The sequence below is a fragment of the Cornus florida genome, unplaced genomic scaffold (assembly GCF_030987335.1).
Source record: "Cornus florida cultivar Cherokee Brave unplaced genomic scaffold, ASM3098733v1 CherokeeBrave_3.0.0_Hap2_Chr04, whole genome shotgun sequence".
NCBI lineage: Eukaryota > Viridiplantae > Streptophyta > Magnoliopsida > Cornales > Cornaceae > Cornus > Cornus florida.
The window spans coordinates 62,403,364-62,421,161 of record NW_026775574.1 but is presented as its reverse complement, the minus strand read 5'-3'; the positions used below and the strand labels follow the sequence as shown (position 1 = coordinate 62,421,161).

Sequence of the window (17,798 nt, the reverse complement as noted above, 5' to 3'; positions counted from 1 at the left end):
TAGGCTTTCATAGAAATATTGAATCACTTGCCATTTTGGAATACCATGGTGTGGGAATTTCCTTAGCAAGTCATTCAATCTTTCCCAAGCCTCATATAAAAGTTCTCCCTCCCCATGAGAAAATTCTTTAATGGCGGTTCTTATTGAATTGGTCAAACTTACGAGGTAAAATTTTTTCAAAAATTCATTTTGCATTTGTATCCAAGAAGTTATTGAATTTGCCCCCAAATTGTTGAACCAATGTTTTGCCTTATTTTTAAAAGTGAAAGGAAAGAGAAGTAACCTAAGAACTTCTTCCAAGACATTCATATACTTCATGGTGGAGCATATTTCTAGAAATTCATCAAGATGTTTATATGGTTCCTCATCATTTAAGCCATAGAAAAGTGGACACATTTGAATAGTCTCGGGCTTAATTTCATATTGATTGACCCTAAAATTAGGAAGCATGATACAAGTTGGTGCATGATATTCATGGAAATTGTAATGATCACGGAGAATCATTAGAGGAATTGGAGCTTGAACTCCGGGAACACATTGGTTGAAAGGAGGATGTTCCATGAAATTCAGGTCTAAATAACCAAGATGGCCCTTTAGATTTTTCATTAGAATGATGAAGGGCTGGTTAAGACCGCACAAAAATTAAGTAACACAACAATAAAATCAATAAAATAATCATTTCGCCCCCGCAACAAATCAATAATCAACAATCCTCCACATACGATGCTCCCATGCTCCCATGCTTTGAACAATATGCAAAAAAAATTAAATTGCCTCTATGCGGGCTCACGATCTATCTAAGAAAATAAAAACTTGCTTCCATGCGGGCTGATGATTTAACTAGCGATTGAGTTTAGAAAGGCTCACAAAGGGTCCTTAAGTAACTTCAATTGATTTTTCATTTTTTTTTTTTTTTTTGCCTTGCTTGCTTTGCAATTTTTCTTTTATTTTTGAGCTTTTCATGCTCTTGCTTAGCTTCACTTGGCTTCTTTTGTTTCTCTTGCTCTTCAATTTCCCTTTGCTTCACTCTCTTGGCTCAATTCACCTAGCCAATCAAGAACAAACATAATAAGTAACCAAATAAAAATAAAAATAAAACAAGATAAAAAGAGTACTAATTCCTAATTAATTTCCAAATACGACGGTGCAAAATCGCCGGCAACGGCGCCAAAACTTGGTGTGCTTGTGTTGCTTTAAACCTAAATTGCAATGAAAATGTGTGTAGTGTGGCCAAGTTTAAATTTATGAAATGCCACTACCACTTCTAACTAAAAATGTAGCTAGGGTGAGTAGGGATCGTCCCAAAGGATCGGAGGTGTATTTGTGATGGAAATTAATGTCGGATTAGTAGGTCGAGTGATCAAAGATTGCTTGGTGATTGGTTAATTAAACTATAATACAATTAAAGATTAATGCAAGTAAAAAGAGAACAATCTAGAAAATAGGGAAAAGATATAGGAGAGAGGTTTTTGGGCATAGAATCACCACTAAGCTTCACTTGATCAAACACTAGCAATTGTACATTAATGGGGAAATTTAAATTGTAACTTTGCGTGTGTGTGTGACATTAATTGGAACTAAGCATGGATGATAAATAAGTATAAATTGTCTAGCCAATTTTAATTAATGACACAACCTATCAAATGAGACCAAGATTTCAATCAAGTAAACCACAAGTAATGCACACACAAATATCTAGAGACATACACTATTTGCATTCAAAAGTATGGAACATCAAGAAACAAGAATGGATTGTTCACCTACCTAAGAAATTAAAGCAATTACACTACAACTAGGCTAGAACATGAAATTAAACTAATTAAACTAGAGATGTGATACAATCCATCAAGAAATAAGTGTGAACCATCAAATAAATCACAAAAGTGTTCCATTGAGCACCATGCCTTGACCATCACTAGATTAACATCATCAATACACACAGACATGCATCAAATTCATTAAATCTAGAGATAAAAACATGAACATCAATTCTAGCATACATAGACATATGACTAGAGCCAAATGATCAATTGAAAGCATTAATATATACAAATCAAGTAGAAATCACGAGATCTATATTTATTCATGGTCAAAATGTCTATTACAACTAAAATCCCAAAACATACACAAAAGCTAGGTTTGAGAAGCAAGCTTAAGGGCTATCTCTAACTCTAAGAGAAGGATTTAGCCACTCATTGTAATGGACATGGAACCCTCAAGGGCTAGCTTAGAGGTTGGCATCATCATCTTCATCCTTGTTGTCTTCTTCAAAACCCTAATTTTAGAGAGAAAAACTATCTATTCTATTTTTTGGTAATAATAATTCTATTTATCTACTACAATGATGTTCAATAAATCAATTACACACTCCTTTAAGTAAGGACCAAGGTAGAATAATAGCCTCTGATTAGAGGAAATTCGCAGCTATACACGGTAGGTAAAAATCAGCGCGCTTGGGAATTAGACAGCTCACTGCCAGTAGCATTTTCGATCGATCGAAGATTTTCGATCGATCAAACACTTAGCTTCGATCGATCGAAGCTGACGTGGCATCAAAAATATCTTCGGGCCTTATCCACTTTACTGAGTTGGCACCGCCTTCATTTCAATCGATTGTAGACCACTTCGATCAATTGGGACTTCCCTTCGATTGATCGAAGTTCCTCTGGTGCATTTTTCTTGGCTTCTTTCCAACTTTACTCCTTAGCTCCAAAAATGGTCTAAATGGCTCTTGTTAGCCTGTTTGAACATTATTCACCTGAAATAGGCAATAACACAAATAAGTATGTAAGACATGAAAGTAAGATAGATGAATGGACTAAAATACTCTAGTTTAGGTGCTAAAATGCGTCACATTTGAGCACTCATAACCAAGTGAACATGTTCATAATATCTTGAACAGGTTCATCTTTTTCAAAACACTGCATACATACCAAATTCAAGCCATAAAATGCAACACTCTTTCTATGTAGCTATTTCGATAAAGACTTAACCGACCACGTAATAAAGGATCTAGCCAAGTTTAAGGAAATAAGGAACTTAACAAGATAAATATTGGGAAATGCTCTTGGTAGATGTAAGAGCTGGGACCACATAATTGGATGTAGCCCTAGAGATTGGGTGAACCACGTAAAATATTATGTTATGTGTTTGTTGATATAGAATTATCTCCGTATATGTTTTATGTGACTATTGATGTGCTTCCATTGTGCCAAACACATACTTGATATAGTGATAAAAAGGTGTGTGAGAAAAATTAAGACACTTAATTTGTGTAAATAATGCTAAAAGTTAATTTTTTTTATCCATTCATCTCTCTTAACACGTTTAAAAATGATCATATTAACCAATTGTGCCAAAATTTGATTCTTTTGGTATCCTTTTTCTGGTTATTCTACCTTTCACCTAGTTTAATTGATATCCCTATCAAAATGAAGCTTTTCTAGTAGTATTGGTTATTACAATGAAAGCCCTCTTTAATTCATAAAAATTTGATCGTTCCAATGCATGATATACTTTGCTTCAAATTTTAATAAGTAATTTTTGTTTTGTTTTCTAGTGCTTGGCTACTTTTTTTCTTCTTCCTTTTCTTTTTTATCATCTTTTTAGACAGGGTAATAGGTAAATAGCTTCTCTAAAATGTTATTCTAAAAAAAACACGGCAAGTTAGACTTTTATGTTTTAATAAAATTTTCAAATACGAACAGTACCATTGTATTCCACATGAACAAATAAAATTTCAACCTTGCCATAATAAAAATCATTATTTTTCTTTATAAATCCTAGCGACAACCTTAAATAGTGATTGCTTTAGGCTCAAATCTTTTCTTCTTTTTTTTTTTTTTTTTTTCTCAATTAAATACAATCAAAAGTAAATTTCAAATTCAAAAGATTTTTAATCATTTCCAAAAGATTTTTTTTTAATGATGTGGGACCCTCATGACCACTGACCCTTTGGAATTGTGGCTGCCAGGTAAATCCTCGGATATGTGCAACCTCCCGTAGACTACACTTATCAGTTAAGTTTGAATTTGCCATCTCAGAGAGAGTCGAACATGATAAGCAATGAATATTACATATTCGAGCCCTTAAACGAGCATATGTTTTTGTCTTAGTGATACCTTTATCTTGATTCTTATGTTTATTTTTATTCATTTGTTTTTTGTAGCTCTTTACTCGAAGATTTGGACAATTCCATGGATTTATGCTTGGAATGGTGTTCCCGATGATTTTTGAGATGTTTGGGGCCTTTTGGGTAGATTCGGGACTTAACCGGGAAGATTTGATGAAGTTCAAAGCCTAAAGCTTGAGAACAAGATTTTATGCTCGAGCATAAATCAAAAAATTAGGGAAAAAAACTAAGTGTTGGAAGAAAAGAAGCTTCGAAAATTTCAGAGCAAAAAAATGGCTAAGTATGGAAGCAGGGCTCGAGCACAAGGTCCCAGAGTTCAAGCAAAACTTCTAGTGCTCAAGTACAAACCTCCTAAAAGTTTCCAAAAGCTACGGAATGGTGTAAAAGCACTCCTCTTTGCTTTTATATGGGCCCAATTGTCCCTAAAAGCAGTAAGGCCCATCCAAATGGGATTAGAACTTGTTCTCCAAAATAAAACAAGATGAGAGGACACATTGGCGATCCAAGAGATGGATTCTACACCAACAATGATGATATATTTCCTCTCCATGAGTAGCTAAAGCATTCCTTAGGGAATTGATGTAACCCTAGTTTGAGTAGCATGGTTTGATTGTTCTTAACTTTGAGGCTTTTTATATGTATATTGATTACATGGTTTTGAGCAATTGACTTGGTTGTACTAAGCAATTGGGTTTTAATGATTATAATCAGGTTTGATGAAATTAATCTCTTATTTTAGAATTAATCTTATTTAATTGAATTCAAACCCTTCTATTGTGAGAGATTGGCGGCTAAGGGCTTCTCTTAACGGTAGAAATGGTTATCATGCAATGGTGCTTAAACGACTATGTGAATGAATGTTTTGATAATTCATACCTAAGGAAGATGAGTTATACTCTATGGTAAATTAGAGTAGTTAGGTAGACAATTTATGCCCATCGAAGATGAGTTATGACTTAATGTTTATTTATACATATCATCTTAATTGAATTGAAGTGTGGTTGTAGCCACTTGATTCTCGAATATGCATAAGTGTGAATTTCTCCATAGTTAAAGCAATTGGCCATGTTACAAGGCTAGAGGTGAAGTTAATCCCTAAGTTCTTTTCACTTTGATCTCACTCTTTGTTAATTTATGCTACGTTCGGTAGGAAGGAAAGAAGAGGGGTGGAAGGAAAATAGAAAGAAATGAACAAATTTTCTTCATTCGGTAGAGATGATATAAGGAAAGAAAGGATAATAGAAAGGATGAGTCATCTTTCTTCCTTCACAAATTTTCATCTGCCTAAATATGGGTAGAAGATAGGAAAGAAGAAAGTAAGCCTTTCATAGAAGTTTTAAATTGCTACATCACCCTTCATAAATATTGAATAACTCCCATAAATAAAGTAAGGGATGGGTTTAATGGTAAAAATAACTTATAAATTTATCTTTCCTATTATCCCATCGATCAAATTAAATTGTTAGTTTTTTTCATTCTCTTCTATCAAACCGAACAAAAAGAGGGAAACACTTAATCTCTTCCCTATGGATGTCTTAGTCATCCCTTCTTCTCTTCCTTCCATTAAATTTTTTTCCTTCCTACCGAATGGAGCATTAGTGTATTTTCAGTTTTATTCCAATTTAGAAATAGAAAACAACAAAATCATCATTCTTTCGAATTAAATTAGGATTAATTTTACAATTGACAATCTACCATAGTCTTTGAGGTTCGACACCCACAACATAGCCCTATCTTATAAGGATTCGTTCTATTGCGAGTGATTTTTATCATTGATAATACACACATCAGAACATAAGACCTCTTATGTGTGGAGCTCATATGTCCAACACCTGAACCATAATAATGATTTTGCTCTTACATGAGAGAACAGAGTGTGAAAAAAATCAAAAATGGTACTATGACATTAAATTACTAAAAAACCACGAGACTTAGAATAAATACTAGGAATTAGGTGGGATATATAAGTCATTTAATAAGCCTTGTTGAATCCATGCATCGTAAAACTAATAGTAGGGTATAGACCGTGAATGACGTAGCTGAAGCCAAAGCCAAACTCATCCCGACATTTGAAGAAAACCCCCCACTTTTTTATAATACAACAAATTGTTAAAAAAAAAAAAAAAAAAATCCAGCATTCTTTTTGGTAACTATGCTTTTACCAGTTCCCATCCCCCTTTCTATCCTCTTTCTCATACCAAGTTACTAGCCAACAAATCTTTCTCATCCTCCAATTTTTTTCATCCCCTATAAGTTCAACATCAACATTAGTATATCTTACTAAACAAAATTAGGATATATCATAGATTAAAAATAACCTTTTTATACAAACAAAGTCAGCTCACCAACGGTAAAGAAAGATCGCTTCAAAACAGTAACTTTGGTGATTGGTTAAAAATCATTCACAACATCCTAATGCCTCATGTGATTGATTTGTGACTAAATTTTAATTAGAGAGCTAATATTGACGCTCCAATATTCTTCCCAGGTGAAAGATAGAAATATCCTTTCTCTTTTTCCTATTTTATCTTTTTCCTCACCCTATTAGAAAGCTGAACATATCTAAACCACTGGATCTTTTCCTCTTTCATTAACTAGTTCATCTTTCATTCTTTTCTTCTTCCAATTCTTGCTGAAATAGTTTTTATGCTAAATAACCTCTATTGGTGTTGTTAGTAGTTTATATCCCAACAATCGGAGTCCTTAATAGTTTATATCTTAACAACAAACTCAATTGCATAAATATTAGTTTTGTAGCATACCGATGGTGAAGAGTGAACACTACATGACTTAGGGTTAAAAAATTTTGTCACTGTTGAACAAAATGGATGGGTTAGTTATGCAATTTGAGATAACTAAACAAAAAAATAACTGGTTTATTAGATTAGTTTCCAAGCATTTGCATATTTATTAGGAAATATCATTGAGAGAGGTGAATGAGTAACCATCTAAAACATGAATCAACAAACAGTAGACTTGTCAGAGAAATAAATAAAAAAATTAAATTTATCGGTATGTTACAATGAACGAAACAGCTGTCACGATCAAGCTTGAGGTAATTCACGTAAAGGTTGAGGATATAAAAAAAGGAAAGGATGAAATATCAATTTCTTAATGAAAGCGGAAAAGATAAGTGATTTAGATATGCTAAGGTTTTATAATAGTGCAAGAAAGAAAATAAACCATGAAAATAGATAAGGGTAATTTTATCTTTACTGATGAACTAAAGGGGGTGAATTGGTTCTTTTATAAATCTTCTTTCAACACTTAGACAAATTACAGATTCAATATGTGTAATGAAAGTTGTCTTCAACAGTTGATAAAGGCTCACACATTCATCCACAAGTACTCTGTGATTTTACAAGGAAAATATCTCTCAACTAAAAGTCAAAAACCTTGGTTCCTTGCCTTAGCCAGTGCAAATCCACTAGTTGTAATGCAAGAAGAAACAAATTTAGCTATCTTACTCTCTGCACATACCCTAGCTCACATGCAATGCACGCATGCACTCCTTCTACCCTAAGCAACCCTGCTTGGACCCTATGAGCTCTCACAACTCAAAAAATATATTACAAAAGACGTATCTCAACACTACTTAAGCTAGTACAAAAGATAAGAATGATTGCACAGCTCAAAGTATTAAATAGCAGCTACAATTCTTCATTCTGCTAAATTTGTGGTATGAGGGGTAAATATGGAATTTCGTATGAACACAAACCGCAGAATGGTTCTCACAGCCTTATATCTTCAATACACACATGCTTAGATGAAAATCACAGTGATACAAGCATGGTATAACAAAAATAGTTCACAAACAGGCCTTATACAGCAGAAAACCCTAAAAGCTAAGGTTTCAAAGGTCAAAACCACAAATGACCATTTCTCTATGTAAAACTCAACTTGAATAGCCTTGATTAAACTATATAAACTTGCTCAGATGATAAGAATGCAACTCATAGCAAGATATCAAGTATATAAGCTCACAATAGAAAGATAAACTAGAAAACACAAGCACATGTGCAAGTTTAAGACATCAAAAACTACTATAGCTATAAAAAAAGATACAAGAGTGTGTTTTGCAGATGTAAAATGGCTAAACAAACTTGCTTTAACCTCTGGAAGCCTCTGAAATGGACTCAAGCTTGGATTAACCCTCTGAATCATCCTTCTGCACGAGCAATACATACCCTTGTTCATTATTGTGATACCCCTTGATTTCGAAACACGAGTTGATCAGGACCGCGCATAAAACTGAGGAATAACAAACAAATAAGTAAAAAATAAACACGGAATACAAAAGAATAAATAAGAAATAAAAAAAATAAAGCTGAAAAGAAAACTAAAATAATTAAATGATTAAATCCTCCAAGAATAAAATTTTTGAATCCTCAAAGATAAATTCTCCAAAAGAATACAACTCTTGAATCCTCAAACATGGACCTCTAATAAATTCCCATAACTGAAAATAATAAATGTCTAAAATTAAAATAACTAATTAGAAGATAAAATCTTACGTCGATAACACCGGAAGAGTGATGATGCCAAGTCTTTGATTTGTACGAACAGATGCTAACAATGTTACTGACGAGGATCTAAAAAATATAACAATGGTGGGTCAAAACTCACAACAAGTCCTTTCTACGATAACCCAAACAGAGACCGAAGAAACTAAATATCTATAGCTAACTTATACAATAGCTACATAGGTGATAAGTATATATAATATACACATTAAAGACTCTCACTAAATTAAGGCAAACTCAACCATGTAGTGGGTATGTCATGCAAATCGCAGACAAATGTGTCACAAGTCCTCCTTCTACCAGGGCACACCCATCCCTAATCCAGCTACCCATCTCAATTGGCAATATATGCCTACATCCTAACCATTGATTCAGATATCTCAAGCTCATATCGTGGCATATATCCATATATATATAAATCCATATCATATCCATAACAATAAAATAAATTATCTGCCATAGTCTTTCAATGGCATGTCATCCACATGGTTCCGTGACCTGACACGAAGAAATGAGACTAAACTTATTAGCCAGCCCATCCACATAATCCAAAACAAAACCATATCCTAACAATGGCATTTGTAGAACATAAATCCTAACATTAATCCTCAAACAAAATCCAAACATATATATATCATGTTTCAAAATTATAAAATATAGATATGCAATTGATTATAATTATATCATATCATAACATCACATAACATATAATTTTATGTTATCAAATCATAAGAATGACTTATAATTTACTTAAGCTTCCTACAACAACATCTCAACATAATATGAATCCTAAGCATGCTGATATTTTATATTTACAGCCAATTAAGTGTTCCACAAACATATTTTATGTTAATCACTTAATCCTAACTTGTTAAAACAATTTAAAAGATTAAAATCAATAATTCTTAATTAATTGCATGCAACGTTATTTCATGCCTTTAAATTCACATACCACTGTACTTAAGTTCCAAACAATGCTCGAAACCTTAAACAATCAATTCGGGGCCTTAAAATAGCTTTTCGCCCAATTTTTCCTAACAGCGCTCGAGCATCCCCCTTATAGGGCTCGATCGGTAAACAGTGCTCGAGCACTGTTTAAGAGAAACATATCAAAAACCATTTTTTTCCAACCCCGTTCTTCCTTGTTATAGGTCCTAAGGCATGTTACTAAGTCCCATCAACATCCATGAACGAATATACATCAATTTAACATTGAAAAATCCAATTAAAGTAAACCTAAGCATCACTTAATCAATTCATACATCAAGAACATAAACACGAACATGTAGTCAAAAAACCTATGTTCTAGATCAATTTAAACAGTACCCCCAAACTTACCGATTGAGAAATTCAGTGCTTGATGAGGTTAGAACCCCGGTTACTCAATGAAAAGGGTTTGTTATCCACTTTTGTCAAGATGAAAGCTTTCAATGCACTACTAGCCCAATTGGGATATAACCAATTCAATAATCAACAAAGCACGTAACCCACAAATGAATACAAGTGTGTGCCTGTGCTAGTGTAAAATCCTAGAGTGAATCTCAAAACAATCACAAAATCAGGATGATGTGGACCACAAGTGCAAGCAAGATATCAATCTTTCAAAAAAAATTACTCCTAAATGGCATCCACAAGGCATACAAGGAGTATTGGACTCTCAAGTCAAACAATTTTTAAATTTTAAACAGTATAGTCCTCAAAAGATCAAAATCATAACTGGCCATGGACTAATCATAGAAAATCCCTCAAATACACAAGTCATGCTCAAAATTTTGAATTGAAAATAAACACTACAAAGAACACACATTACCCCCAAACTTAAATGGCACAGTGTCCTCAATGTGCAAAGAGAACAAAAGAAAAGAGTATATCAGTGCAGCTATGGTAAAGAATAGCCGGGACACAAATATCCGAATTGGGTGGTATAACCCCCCCAAACTTGGGATTGACTGTGGTCCTGAAAACAAATGGCACTGGAATAAAAGCTGATCAGATAACAAAGGAGATAATAACAGTGCACAGTGGGCATACAAGTGTAAGTGGGATAATAACTGAGCTAAGGAGAGAGGAATAAGGATGGTCCTGAAAAATTTTGGGCAACACTCTCTCACTGAAGTCATTGGGATGTACCTAATAATGGAGTCAATCACAGATAAATATATCACTATAATAACCTCACATCCAAAAATAGCATGTATAAAATAAAGAGAATAAAAGCAATGTACGGTATAACATAGTATCTGGGCCAACAGACTGGCCGCACAAATATAACAATAGTATCAAAATAACAGTAAAGTATCACATATATATAAAATGATAAAGAGGGAAAGAGAGGTCAGGTAGATGAAGTCGGTCTGGCAGGGCGTGATCCCTGGATATCTCTAGATAAGTCCTGCAGCGCAGTCGATATGTCCGCATGGAAAGTAGTCATATCAGTGCTAAGGGAGGCCACATCTGCTCGAAGAGAGACAAATGTGTCCTCCAAGGTCTGGATACACTCTCCTAAGCCGGGTGTCTGAACTAGAGCGTTAGGGATGACTGAGTTAGGAGACTGATGCTCATCTTGACTTTGCTTCTGAGAATGTACTAGCGACCCTGCCAGAGAGTGATGTGGTGACTCCGCTGGAGGCTTCTGCTCCAAGTCAATCTCTATATGTGTGTCTGTAGCCACCTGTGGGTCTACTAGATCATGTGTTGTTACTGTTGTTATTGCCTCTATCTCCATCTCTGCTAACTCTGCCTTCTTCGCCTCCTCTGCTGCTAAGGTTGCCTTATCCTCTAGACTTCGAATAAGAGCATTGTAGCACTTGTCCTAATCCTTCTTGCCATAGCAGCAAGCGCCTGACTTAGGCTGCTCCTTTAAATGGAAAGGGTAGTGCTGATCTCTGAGAATCTGAATGATTAGGTGGGCAAAGGGAAGGAAGGTGGCGCGTCCGGGCTTGGCCTTGCTGATGTAGCTCGAATAAAGTCTCATCATAACACTCCAGTAGAGTGCAGGAACAGAAAACCAATGGCTCATATAGAAGGCGTAGAGGGCTGCAAGAAAATCTGAACGTCGCTGGATTTTATGGCCCACCATAAATACATTTCGATACAAAACTGAGTCGAAGAACCATAGATCATCAGGCAAATAAGTCCGGGTGGCGAATATCTCACCATCACTGTAAGGGCCAGTTAGGGTAATGGCCATGTCTACGTCAGATGGCCTCCTCAGAATAGGATACTGAAGGTCGGAAGGGCAGCCGTGTGGACACCGAGAGGATGTGGCTAGTGTCTCGATTGTGATGCGGATGAGATGGACATCAATAGTAGTCCGCAACTCAGATAGGTTACTCAAGGCCGGCTGGAGGTTCTGGTAGAATAACCGTACAAGCCACGGGTAAACTGGGTAGGCAACCGAGGCAAGAATAGCTAAAATGACGCGCCGCTCCATCTTATCCTATGCCGCCCTATCTTATCATGTGCCGCCCTAGTCAGAATCGACCGGGAGAGCAAAATAGTGTCAAAGACAGACTCATGTGCCACTGAAAGGCATGAATATCTCCTGGTAGGTCTGTCTCAGATCTGACCGGGCTGTGCTGGTGGTGGTGAATGAGGTGGTATATGCTTAGTCTCCTCCGCCGATGAAAAAGATGAGGATGCGGATGCAGAAGAGGCAGAGTGCTCGAACTGAGCTGGAGCTCCTCAGCCTCCTCTATACGCGGTCTCACTCGACGATGATACTGCCGGTTTGCAACAGCCTTGACTTGAGCTATGGCCTGTAAAAGAAAGAAAATACTTGCAAGTGTAGTCAGTACATGTATGAAATATAGACTTGAAGCACAACAAATAGAAAAATCTTTGTCATGTTAAGATAGACAACTCAGAATAATTTACATGAATCTGTGCAAGTGATAATGCAGCCAGGTATAGACATCGAATGTTCAAATAGAGTGAAACATGCTGAACATGATTACTATGGAATGCATCTAATGTGGAAAACACAGGCATTAGGCATAAATTGGATAGCATGAAACACAAAAGATGATATATAATATAGAAAAGTTCGATCGATCAGAAAAAAAAAAAAAAAAATGAGATCGATCCAGGTTGGATCGATCAGGACATGGATAAGATCGATCGAGCTTCGATCGATCAGAGAAGAAGTGTAATTGATTGAACTCTATACAAAAACACGAACAGTCACAGATCTGTGACGTGGACAACACGGGGGGCACCCGAGCAAGCTCGTAGGCCCCTTTACACCTCAACAAGTTAATATTGGTCAGTTAAATAGGCACGTGACCCCCTAAATTGAAATCGGACAAAATATATACATATATATATATACATATGCTTTAAAGATCAAAAATGACAACGATGGAACATGGTAACCCTAGATCTAGACATGGCAACATGAGAAACATAAAGGTTGAAGCTCAAAAATGACAAAAATAACCCAAAACTTACCAAGAACGCAGGAGAGGAGTGGAAACGGAGAAGATGAGATGAGATCAGAGCCGAGATAAAGTTGGGAAGCTTAGAGAACTCGCTGGAAGCTTACCAGAGGAGGGGAAGGAGGTGAAACAATGGTGGGAGAGAAGGAAGGGGTCGAGATTGATGGTGAAATGGATCAAAATGACCCTTGGGTCATATTTTTAAAAACTGTTTCTGACAAGTTCAATCGATCACTTGGGAATCAGATCGATCGAACTCTAATCGATCATGAAGGAACTCAGATTGATCAAACCCACAAAATGACAATGTATTTTTGAAAATTATATTCTTTTTATTATTATTTAAAAGGTGAATTAAAAAAATTTTTGAATTTTTTTTTTTTTTTGAAATTTATATATATATTTTTAAATAAATTTAAATTTAACAAGAAGTCAAAGGTCAACAGGGACACCCAGATCGATCGAACATAGATCGATCAAAGCTCGATCGATCCAATAGGTGAAAAACCTACAGACATGCTTGAACGATCACATAGAAAGGTGATTTTCAGTGGGTTCAAAAATTTTCTAAGTATGGGGCACAGATCGATTTGAGGAAAATCTAAAACGATCTTGGAACACTCAAATCGATAAAACATAAGGTTTGCACGATACACAGAGAGCTGAAATATGCAAGAAATTTATACACGATGGGATAGAGAGATGATTGGATGCAGAGATGATGTTCGATCGATTGAACAGGCACAAAATGCTTAATTCAAAAATGACAGTGCATGCATTCTCAATTAAAATCCCTAGCAATGTGTATAAACCCAAAATATATTTAGACTTCGCAAGAAATGAAAGGTACAATAGTAATGAGGGAGGAATAGGGTTGTAAACCTACGAAGTACTAGTGTTTAACATCTCTAGTAAGACGTTGGGCTCTTTTAGTCTGGATCAAAGATCTTCTTGTGCATCCCCTCCTTGATGGGGTGAAAAGTACTTTGAATCCCACCCAACAAATTGTTCCCTAGAGAACTTGTTGGATTTGACTCAAAGCAGATTAACGGTCCTTTGTCAAAATAATTCTTGGGCTTCCATGCCCTTTCATCACTTATTTTCAAAACAACAACCTTCCTTGGAGTCTTTTTGGAAACTTCATTGACAAGTAAAGACTCATGTTTTTCAAGTTCATTTTCAAGACATTCTTCCACAACACACACTTTTTCATGCTTGTCTATTGAACTCAGGGTTGCATTAAATATGTTCAACTTCACTTTTATATGGCCAAATGAGATTTTCATTATCCCCGTCCTACAATTTATGTTGGCATTTGCGGTTGCCAACAAAGGGCTACCAAGGATAACGGGAATTTGGCTTTTGGGATTCGAAACTGGTTCCATGTTAATGACAATGAAATCAACCGGGAAGAAGAACTTATTAATCTTGATCACTACATCCTCAATAATACCCCGGGGCTTTTTGATGGATTGGTCGGCAAGTTGAAAAACTACCGATGTCGGTTTTAAGTCTCCTAAGCCCAATTTAACATACACCGAGTACAGAAGAAGGTTAACACTTGCTCCTAAATCAAGAAGAGCCCGATTAATAACATGGTCACCAATGACACAAGAAGTAATAGGTGAACCGGGTCCTTAAACTTTGGGAGAGTATTGTGTTGCAAAATAGAGCTTACTTGCTCGGTCAAGACCACTTTCTTTGGTGCTCGACTTTTGTTCTTCCTCTTTTGGGTGCAAAGATCTTTCAAGAATTTGGTATAAGCCAGAATTTGTTTGATTGCATCCAAAAGCGGAAGATTAATCTTCACTTGCCTAAGCACTTCAATGATTTCATTCACTTTGGTTTTTTATTTTTCAATAGAGATGGATCCTTTCAAGGCATCCGGAAATGGAGCCTTTGGCTTAAAATCCTTTTAAAAATCTTTCTTCACAACATTTTCAACACAAGAATTTTTCAAATCATTGTTCAAATCATTTTTCATGACTTTCTCAACAAGATGATCATGCACATGCAGTGAAGGAGGAATAAAATGTTAAACGAGACAGGTGTCAACTTTTGGTTACACCAGTTCACTCTCTTCATTAGAAACACGAACTTGATTGTCAACAATTTTCCCACTTCTCAAGGTTGTCACCGCGTTAACATGTTCAATTATGTGACCTTCCAATGAGGAATTAGTTTCCACAACAAATTGTTGCTTCGGTGGGGCATTTAGAGGCATCTTCCCTTTCTCTCAAGCATTTAAAGTACTAGCTATGTGCCCAACTTGGGTTTCTAGCTTATCAATGGATTGAGAATGGGAATGAAGTAATTGAGTGTTTGCTTCTAGAGTACCCAAAACGGTCAACACTTTTTCTTCAAAAGCGAGGCTCCTAGAATTTCCTTGAGAATACAATAATTGATTAAGGAAATAAGAGTTTGAAAATTGGTTTCCAAGTGATTGAAAAGATGATCTATAACCTTGGGAACCTTGGCTTTGCATTAGAGGTGGAACATGCTTTCCTTGAAAACCACCTTGGGGAGGGTTTGAGCCTTCCCCTTGGCTTTTCCAAGAGAAGTTTGGATGGTTCCTCCATCCGGCATTGTAGTGTGTGCCATAGAGATTATTCCCTTGGTTCAAAAATGTGGCATTAATTTGTTCATGATGCTCACTTTATACATGTCCATGTGGACAATTAGAAGCAAAATGTAAGACACTAGAACAAGTCATGCATGTTTCATTAGATGGATGATGAACATGATTAGGGGAGGAAGACACTTGATTCACCGAATTTTGGTTGATCAAAAATTAATCGAACCTTTGAGTTAAGGATTTGACTTCGGCGACTATGTCATTGGAATTGTCAACTTGATATAAGCCGACATTCTTCCTTTCACCTAGAATTCTACCATTTTTTGATGACAAAGATAAATCCATGGAATTTTCATTCATACTCTCATACAATTGCCAAACATCATTTTCATGTTTATCAAGATAAGAACCACCCATGGATGTGTTTACCATTCCTTTTTTATTATCCGGCAAACTTTCAAAGAAGTATTGGACTAATTGCCATTTAGGAATGTCATGATGTGGACACTTCCTAAGCAAATCATTAAATCTTTCCTATGCCTCATGAAACAATTCCCCATCCCTTTGAGAAAATTCACGAATCCAAGTTCTCATAGCATTGGTCTTTGATACCGGGTAGTACTTTTTTAAGAACTCTTGTTGTATTTTTGCCCAAGAAGTTATCGGAAAAGGCCTAAGATTGTTGAACCAATATTTTGCTCTGTCTTTAAGGGTAAAAGGAAAAAGTTTGAGTCTCAAAACCTCTTCCGACATGTCAGTGTATTTCATGATGGAGCATACTTCAAGAAACTCATCTAAATTCTTATAAGGTTCTTCACTTGGAAGTCCATGATAGTTAGGAAGCATTTGAATAGTTTGTGGTTTAATTTCATAATGATGTGCTCTAAATGGGGGCAATTGAATGCATACAGGTGCATTATATTCATTTGGCAAATAATGATCACGCAAAGCAATCGGAGGATTCACAACCGGTGGTGCTACATGAACACCTTGATGGCCTTGCATAATGGGAGGTTGTGGAGCAAAAATTAGCCGAGGCATTCCCAATGGAATTTGGTCTTGTTGTTGTGGTGAAATAAATGATCTTGGCATGCCTAATGGGACTTGAATGTTGCCATCATGCACATTAGGGTGGAGGATGCCTTGTTGGTCTATGTGACCAAGGTCCTCCACATGGTCATCATTTTGCTCCTCCATTGGTAAAATGGAGTGACTAGAATTACCGCTTCCCTTAGAATTACGAACAATGGATTCAAGATTCAAATTAAGTAGGATAAGAGTAGGATTTAATGATCTACGACCATGCATGCACAAACAAAAAAAACACACGCAAAAAGCAAGTAGTAATCACTTCACCTCCACAACAAATCAATTAAGAAACATCCTCCACATACAATGATCCCATACTCCCATACTTGAATAATATGCAAGAAAAATTAAATTGCCTCCACGCGGCTCATGATCTATCTAAGAATTTAAGAAATTGCCACCACGCGGGCCGACAATTTAACTAGAGATTGAGTTAGAAAAAGCTCACAAAGGGTCCTTAAGCAACTTCAATTTAGTTTTCAAGTTTTGCTATGCTTTGCAATTCTTTTAGAATTTTGCCCTTTTTATGCTTAGTTTAGCTCCTTACTTTTCCAATTCTCTTTTGCTTCACTTTCTTTCTTAATACACCTAGCCAATCAAGAACAAACACAATCAGTAATCAAAATAAAACAAAGTAAAGACACGATCAAAAGAGTACTAATTCCTAATTGTTTCCAAAACACGGCATTGCCAATTCAATCCTTGGCAACGGTGCCAAAACTTGGTGCCGCCTCAAAAGGAAAAGTTAAAATGTGTTAAAGAGTGGCCAAGTTTAAATTTATAAAGTGCCACTACTACCTCTAACTACTAATATAGCTAGGGTGAGTAGCATCCCAAGGGATTGGGAGCAATGTTAATATAGAAACAAGGTCGGACTAGTAGGTTGAGTGATCAAAAAGTGATTTGATTGGTTAATTAAACTACAATGTAAATAAATTCAATGCAAAGCAATTAAAGTAAGTAAAGGGGATATAACAAGAGAGAGGGATCTTAGGATTTAGAGGTTACCACTAAACATCACCTTTCTAGATACTCAATGTGAA

The 17,798-nt window shown here is 35.9% G+C and overlaps 1 non-coding gene across 1 annotated transcript; it reads left to right on the top strand.

Annotated features, from left to right (window-relative positions):
- The first annotated feature begins 16,156 nt into the window (after positions 1-16,156).
- On the top strand, positions 16,157-16,265 carry LOC132305789 (small nucleolar RNA R71). Its single transcript, XR_009481689.1, has one exon. It is a non-coding gene; the product is annotated as a small nucleolar RNA R71 (small nucleolar RNA).
- The last annotated feature ends 1,533 nt before the right edge of the window (positions 16,266-17,798 follow it).